Source organism: Chrysochloris asiatica, unplaced genomic scaffold (assembly GCF_000296735.1).
Source record: "Chrysochloris asiatica unplaced genomic scaffold, ChrAsi1.0 scaffold00055, whole genome shotgun sequence".
NCBI lineage: Eukaryota > Metazoa > Chordata > Mammalia > Afrosoricida > Chrysochloridae > Chrysochloris > Chrysochloris asiatica.
The window spans coordinates 6,037,620-6,045,758 of NW_006408573.1; the positions used below are offsets into that span (position 1 = coordinate 6,037,620).

Here is an 8,139-nt window from a genome sequence, read left to right on the forward strand (position 1 = left end):
CAGTCCATTTCAGCTCACTAATGCCTAAGATATCAATGTTTATGCATTCCATTTCATTTTCACAATTTCTAATTATCCTAGAGTCATACTTCTTATATATGTTTGTGGGATATATAAATATGTTCATATGTTCCACTTTTCCTCCCAGACCCTGTGTCTCTGTCCATATATCTATACATAGAACAATGTTCCAAAGTTGTGAATAACTCACTATTTACCTGTATCCTGTTTAGCCCTCACATACCTCCCTGTGGTTCTGTCAGGCATCAGTGGCTGTTCTGATCCTTCCCTGGCTTAATCTCACTCAAGATGGCAGCTCCGGGAGAAGCTTAGCATCTTGAATTAGAAGGTAATGGATTTCTTGCTTCTGCTACAAATTCCCCTAGCTGTAAGCCTTCCAATCTTCTAAATATTCCTTTATATGTGGTTCAGAGTTCTGGCACCATGCCCTGAGCCTGCTTGGTCCGGTATTCTGTATAATTGCTGATGGAGCTCCTCACTGCACTTCCACCCAATCCACCATCTTGTTTGTTATCTCAAATGTACCTGTTTTAAGAATACACTTAGATGCATCTTAACAAATGTACAAAGGGCTTCAAAACGTTTTTAGAAAAATTCCATTTTCCTTTCATTGCATTTTTCCACCAACATTTTGAAACCCTCTCATATACATCTGGAATCCTGGTGTGGCATGTGGGTTAATGTGTTGGACTGCAAAGTCGTATGAGTTTCAGGGTTAGTGGTTCAAGCTCACCAGTTGCTCCTTGGAAACAGTATACAGGGTCACTATGGGTCGGAACCGACTTGACGGCACTTAACAACAACAACAACAACATATACATCTGTGTAACCATTGCCCCAGCAAGATGTAGAACATTTTAATCCTAAAAAATTCCACATAATCTCTTTTCCAGCCAATACCTCAATAAAAGGAAACCACTGATCTGATTTCTATCACTATAATTTAGTTTTGTCTGTTCTAGAAGTTCATGTAAATAGAGTCATGCAGAGCCTTTGCAGGGTATAGGACCTTAGGTGGAATCCTGAATCCCATCCAGAACCTTATGAGGTGGGACATTTCCACAGCAAGGACAAGCAAACCAGCTTGGAACAGCTAGAGCAACAGAGGATACATCTTCAAAGAAAGATCATCAGGAAAATCCCAAAACCAAAAATGTCAGCATGACTGGCTACCACAAGAATAAACAAGCTGTTCACCAGGAAGCCACCAAGGCAAGCAATCAAGATCCTTCAGGACAAACTCCCTTCTAAGACTGAAACGCAAAGGGAACACATGAGCAGGCATGTAAGCTTGCTGATGGCCACATTGGTCTACTGGTGCGTGGAAGAGGGGGCAAGGCATCAATGAAGAAATGGTCTGAGTTCAACCACAGCCCATTGACTCTTGTTGACCTGGATATAAGAGAGAGACAAGGAAGGGCTGGTTGGTTAGAATGTGGCAAGACCTGGAGTTACCTGAGCCCATGGACAAGGACATAGCCACAGAGAGCTAGAGCTGAGAGTGAAGTATCCAGCTGATATGAAGTGAGGGGAGATGCACAAGAACACCCAACTTTCAGATAGTACCCATTGGACCTAGCCTCAATGGCTTGGTCATATGGGTACTGTCTAATCAGAACTTGACTAGAGGAAGATTAAAAAAAAAAAATTTGTTTTTTGATAAAGGAAACAAGGGTAAATTGCTACAATTTGATGAACCTGACCTATACTCTTGGAGGTAGAAACTAAATACCAATAGAGAGGGGATGGTGTCTTCACATCAAAGTATCAGTGCTATCCCCTCTGTACACGGGGTAGATAGGGATGGGCAACTTAGACATTGGCTACCTAAAATAGGGGGAGGAGGGCTATAAAAGCACGAAGTGACTGGCTTCCAAGGTTCCATAATGGAGTTTAGTTTAAGAGTGTGTGGGTGAAGAAAGAGTCCCCACTGAATAGTTTTCATCTTGTCTAGATGGGTCTGGTGAAAAGAGTTGGGGATAAAATTCTTATCATTCAATAGTGAGTAATTGTTATCATGACTAATTGTGTCGGTAGAAGTTTTGTAACAAAAACAGGGAAGTGGTTAATCTTACAGTCCAGAAACAGAGGACCCTAGGACCATCAAGGGAGAAGAGCACAAGCAGAATGCGGGACCTTATCCAGAGAAGCAGTGATGCCAGAGATGGAAGCAGAGATGGGGACATGGATGGAAGGAGTGGCCGAGGACTCTAAATTTATGGGAAGAGAGGGACTAAGAGCTGGTGGCCAGGAGGCAGACTTGCAGAATGTGCCCTTTGGAGTTGTAAATTTTTATACATGCTTGAATGTTGTTGTTGTTGTTTTTAAAGGAGCTAAAGTGAATAGTGAGAAACACTGTTAACTGACAGTACATGGAGGGAATTATAATCATTATAATGAAACAAGGTGTATGATTTGTTGAATGTAAAACTGATGATCTGCTCTGTAAACTTTCACTCAATCCACAATTGTTATTGTTATGTGCCGTGGAGTCAGTTCTGACTCATAGTGACCCTGTACAGGTTTCGGAGGCTGTAAATCTTTATGGAAGCAGAAAGCCTCATCTTTCTCACGTGGAGCAGCTGGTAGTTTCGAACTGCTGACCTTGAGGTTTGCAGCCCAATTCATAATCACTATAAAAACCTGATGGCACTTAACAACAACAATAAAAACCTTTAAAAAAAAGGGGGAGGGGGTGTTTAAGGTAAATACTGACTGTTGAAAACAAAAAACTATGGTACTAAAGGAAGAAGTCCAAGCTACACTGAAGGCACTGTTGAAAAACAAGCCTCCTGGAATTGACAGAACACAAATTGAAATCTTTCAGTTGATGCCACACTAGAAGTGTTTACTCATCTATGCCAAGAAATTTACAAGTCAGCTACATGGCTACCTGATCAGAAGACATCCATAGGTTTGCATACCATTTGCTAATTTGCTTCTCTTTGCTAGCTTCTTGAAGTGGAAGTTTAGATTATTGATTTAAAATTGTTCTTTTTTTTAGTACTATCTGAGGTTAGCCATATAAATTGCTTAATAATATTGCGTCATATCCCATAAATATTGCCCATTGTATTTTTTATTTTATTCAGTTTGAAATAATTTCTAATTTTCCTTGTAATTTCTTCTTTGATTGATAGATAATTAATAAGTATGTTGTTTAATTTTCCATATATTGGGGAATTTCTAGTTATGTTTTTTGTTGACTTCTGGTTTAATGCCATTACGGTCCTTTGAAATTTGAGACTTTTTTTATAACCCAAAATATGGTCTATGTTGGTGAAGTTCTTCATGTATTTAAAAAGTATGTGTTTTTGTAGATTTTGGGTATAATAGTCTAATTATGCTCTATAACTGTTCAATAAGATCAGGTTTTAGATTGTTGTTCATATATTGTACATTCATATCTGATTTTTTTGTCTGCTTGTTCTATCAATTACAGAAAGAACATTTTAAAATCTCTAAAGGAGCTCTGGTAGCGTAGTGGTTACGAATCGAGCTGCAAACCGCAAGGTCAGCAGTTTGAAACTACCAGCCGCTCCTCGGGAGAAAGATGAGGCGGTCTGCTCCCGTAAAGATTTACAGCCTCGGAAACCCCGTGTAGGGTCACTATGAGTCGAAACCGACTCCACGGCACACAACAACAACAAATTTTAATTGTGAAAAAAAGGTACAGTTTATTTTCAATTATTTGTTGTTGTTAAGTGCCTATAATTAGGTTCCAACTCACATTGACCCTGTATAGGGTTTCAGAGAAATGGATCTGAACGCTGACCTTGGGGTTAGCAGTCTAGTGCTTATCCTACAGCGCCACACCAGGAGTCCATTTGAAATTCTACTTCATGAAACAATGTAGAGTTGGATGGAAGGCAAAAATAGATGAGGTCCGTAAGGGTGGCAGCGTCCATTCCATGTAGAACCGTGTACGGTTATGTCACAGGGTGAGTACTTCTCCAGTCGAGGATGGAAGGTGACATCTGAGCTGACGTTTTCCTGATGGGCATTTCGGGAAGATCTCTCTGGCCATGGGAAGGATTAAGTTCGAGGAAAGGGAAGACTTGAGTTTCCATAACATGAAGAAGAAATTCACTTTTTTTCCCCCCCTGGCTAAAAGGACCTGCGGTCTGGCCTAGCCTACTGTGAGTTTTAGACTACCTGCCCTCCTTCACTCTTGTCCTTCTGCAGCTATGGCTGTGCCAGGTTGACCTTTTCAGCTCAGACCTCACCTCAGAAGAGGCCTTCCTTCCAGACACACTTAACTGTCATCCTTCTTTCCTCTGATTCCTTCTTACCATGAAGGATTTACTTCATTTAATCCTTATTTACTTATATATTCTAACCTCCCCTCTTCCCCCAACCAATCTGGGAGCTCCATGAGAGCAAGGATTTTGTCTATCGTGGTAATCACTGTGCTCACAGCTCTTAGAATAGTGCTTGGCAATAGGTTGGCTCTTAATAAGGGATAAGGAATCTGTTCAGGGAATTGCGGAAGCGCTTTCTCCGGGCAGAGCAGATCCTAACCACATGGGAGGGGTAAGGGCGGTGGTTGCGACTGGATACAGAGTGACAGCGCGGCCTTAGGCCCCGCCCCAGCCCCGGCCCGGCCCCGCCCATGTTCTTGCCTTCCTCCATAAAGTTCATTCGGCGGCGTGCCTCGCAGGGGCTTCTGGGAGCGGCTGTCCTCGGCCAATCAGGAATCGCTAGTGAGCGGCGCGAGAAGCGGCGGCCGTGTTCTCAAGCCGGGACCTAAGCGGTGGAGACGGCGGAAGCACCAGGTAAGGGCGCCTCGGTCAATTTCCTTCGACCTGGGGGTTGTCCTTGAACGCTGGGCCTCTCGGCTTGGCGGAGGTCTGCCCCCTAAGCTTGGAGCCTTGTCGCACATACTTCCCGTTCTCCTCATGGCAGCCAAGCACGCCTGACGCTGTGACACAACGCCCTGTTGAAGCGCCCCCTTTCCCCCCTCCATTATAGGGTTGGGTTGCACACCTGGGATGCCTTTTATCAGCCCTCTTTGAACACAGAACCTTGTCCTCTAGGTCCCCTCCTCCCCCGTTCTAGCGCTGGTAGCAGCGCACCACGCCCCCACACGATGTCCCCTCTCTGTCACAGCACCCCGCCTGATACCCCCCCAATCCCGCCCTGCTGATTCTCTGGCCCCCGGAGATTACACCCTGACGGGAAGCATTACCTCCTAATGGAAGGAGCCTTTGAAGAGGAAAGAGACCAACCCGCGAAAGCCTCACCCATCCCTTGGCCTTCCTTCTGTACTGATACTCGGATGGTTATCATTCAGGGAGATGCTGGCGATTGGAAATGGGAGTGATCCTTCCGTTTTCTGGGCGTACAGCACCTGCAGAGGCAATGCCTGGGTTTTACTGGCTCCCTTTGAAAAAATTATTGGTCCGACTCAGGGGTCTTTGGTCAAGGTTTGGAGGACGAGTGAACAGAGCCGACTAGTCACATTTACTTCACAGCCAGGTGTGGGAAGGCGGTTTTGGGTTTTTGTTTCGACTGATGTCTTTGAGTATCTCAAATGCTGATGGTCGACCAGATTTGGGGCTAGAGGGTTTCTCAAGCTTGTAACTTGTATCTTCCAAACATTCTTCTTGGTGAATTTGTGTTTGTGACAGTTCCATCTTTCACTCAAGGTGATTTCATCCAGGCGCTTAGCCTTAAATACCTGGGTATTAGGCTAACAGATTTCAGATTGATATCCAGCCTGGGCCTTCCCCTGACCTTTAACTTCCTACTTGATATCTATTGAGATGTGTAGTAGGAAACTCAAACTGGTCTCAAAAGCTCCCCTCCTTCTCCAAATTGCTCCTTTTGTTGTGTTTCTCATCTTAGTAAGATGAAAGGCAGGCCCGTTCTTTGACTAGCTCCTCTGGTAATAACCTTGAGTCGTATTGATTTCTGCCTTTCTATCTTACTCTCCATCCAATGCTTACCATCCTGGGCCAAGTAACTGCCACCTGTTACCTGGATGATTGAAATTACCTCCCATTTGGTCTCTCTGCTTTTACACTGACCCCATTCTCAGCACAGTAGCTGGAGGGATCCTTTTAAGGCAGGCCAGCTCCTATGACTCCTCTACTCAAAAAACCCTTGAATGGGTCCCCATCTCATTAATAGTAAAAGGCAAACTCCTTACAGTGAACCCCAGGATTTTACACAGTCTGACTCAGTATTGCTTTTTCTGTCTCTTTTGCTACTGCCTGCCCTCCTTAACACTTGCTTCAGGGCCTTTACATATGTTGTTCAGTAATCATGTGCTTTATTGACTATGCAAAGGCTTTTGATTGTATGGATCATGATAAGCTATGGACAACATTGCAAAGTATGAATATTCCGGAACACTTATTTGTGCTCATGAGGAATCTGTACCTGGACCAAGAAGCAGTTGTTTGAACAGAACATGGGAACACAGAATGGTTTAAAATTAAAAAAGGTGTGTGACAAGGTTATATTCTTTCACCATACTTATTCATCCTGTATGCTGAGCAAATAATCCGAGAAGCTGGATTATTAACATTAACAACCTGCGATATGCAGATGATACAACCTTTCTTGCTGAAAGTGAAGAGGACTTAAAACATTTACTGATGACAGCCTTCAGTATGGATTACATCTCAATGTAAAGAACACAAAAATCCTCACAAACTGGACCGATAAACAACATTCTATCAACGGAGAAAAGATTGAAGTTGTTAAGGACTTTATTCTTCTTGGATCAACTATCAGCACTCAAGGAAGCAGCAGTCAAGAAATCAAATGGCGTATTGCATTAGGCAAATCTGCTGCACAAGACCTTTTTAAAGTGTTGAAGAGCAAAGATGTCAGCTTGAGGACTAAGGTGCACTTGACCCAAGCCATGGTATTTTCAATAACCTCCTATGCATGCTAAAGCTAGACAGTGAATAAGGAAGACTGTAGAAGAATTGATGCTTTTGAGTTATGGTGTTGGAGGAGAGTATTGAAGGTGCCATGGGCTGCCAAAAGAACCAATAGATCCGTTTTGGAAGAAGTGCGGTCAGAGTGCTCCTTGGAGGCCAAGATGACCAAACTTCATCTCTCATACTTTGGACATAATGTCAGGAGGGACCAATCACTAGAGAAGGATATCATGTTTGGTAAGGTGGAGAGTCAGAGAAAGAGAAGAATACCTCCAGCGAGATGGATTGGCCATGTGGTAGCAACGATGGACTCAAGTGTGGCAACAGAAGTGAGGTTGGCCCAGGATCGGGCAGTGTTTCATTCTACTGTACATAAGGTGGCTATGGGTGGGTAACAACTCAATGGCATCTAACAACAAAAATCATGGCTTGCTCTGTTCACTTCTTTCAGGCCTTTACTCAAGGGTTACTTATTAAGGCTGGACTGCTAACTTCAGCCAGTTCAAACTCAACAGTGGGAAATCCTGGTGTGGTGCTGTAAGATGAGCACTAGACTACTAACTGCAAGGTTGGTGGTTCAAATCCACCAGCCACTCCTTGGAAACCATATACAGGGTCACTATGAGTTGAAACTAGTTAACTTAACAACAGCACTTAAAAACAACAAAAACAACAAGGTAACCACTAGATTAGCCATTTAAACCCACTAGCAACTTCTTGGGAGACAGTTGAGATTGTCTGTTTCCTTAAAGATTTATAGTCTCAGAAACTCTATATAGGGTTGCTGTGAGTCACAACTGACTTGTTGGCAGTGAGTGTTGGTTTTGGGTGTCTTCCTTAATTGCTTTGGGTTTTCTTGTTAGCATTCATATTTTTCATATTTAGTTTATGTATTCTTTGTCTCCCCCTCTAGAATGAGCACCCCAATAGACGGGAATTTTATCTGTTGTGTTCCCTGTGTATTCCAAGTACCTTGTCCTGGCGCACAAATGAAAAAACGTAATGCCATCAAGTTGGTTCTGATCCAATGACTGGTATAGGGCTTCTGAGGGTATAAATCTGTATAGGAGCAGAAAGCCTCTCCTTTCTCCCACAGAGTAGCTGGTGGGTTTGAACTGCTGATCTTGTGGTTAATTTGTTGTTGTTGTTAAGTGCCATCGAGTCGGGTCCGACCCATAGCGACCCTGTACAGGGTTTCCGAGGGTGTAAATCTTTACGGGAGTAG

At 43.4% G+C, this 8,139-nt stretch overlaps 1 protein-coding gene and 1 pseudogene across 1 annotated transcript in view; both read left to right on the forward strand.

Annotated features, from left to right (window-relative positions):
• LOC102817263 overlaps positions 1-8,139 on the forward strand; it is a 48,083-nt pseudogene that overhangs the window by 24,626 nt on the left and 15,318 nt on the right.
• NUP93 (nucleoporin 93kDa) overlaps positions 4,690-8,139 on the forward strand; it is a 133,229-nt gene continuing 129,779 nt past the window's right edge. Inside the window, exon 1 of the mRNA XM_006863545.1 lies at positions 4,690-4,796. The gene's annotated coding sequence lies outside the window, so the exon portion shown is untranslated. The remainder of the gene's footprint in view (positions 4,797-8,139) is intronic.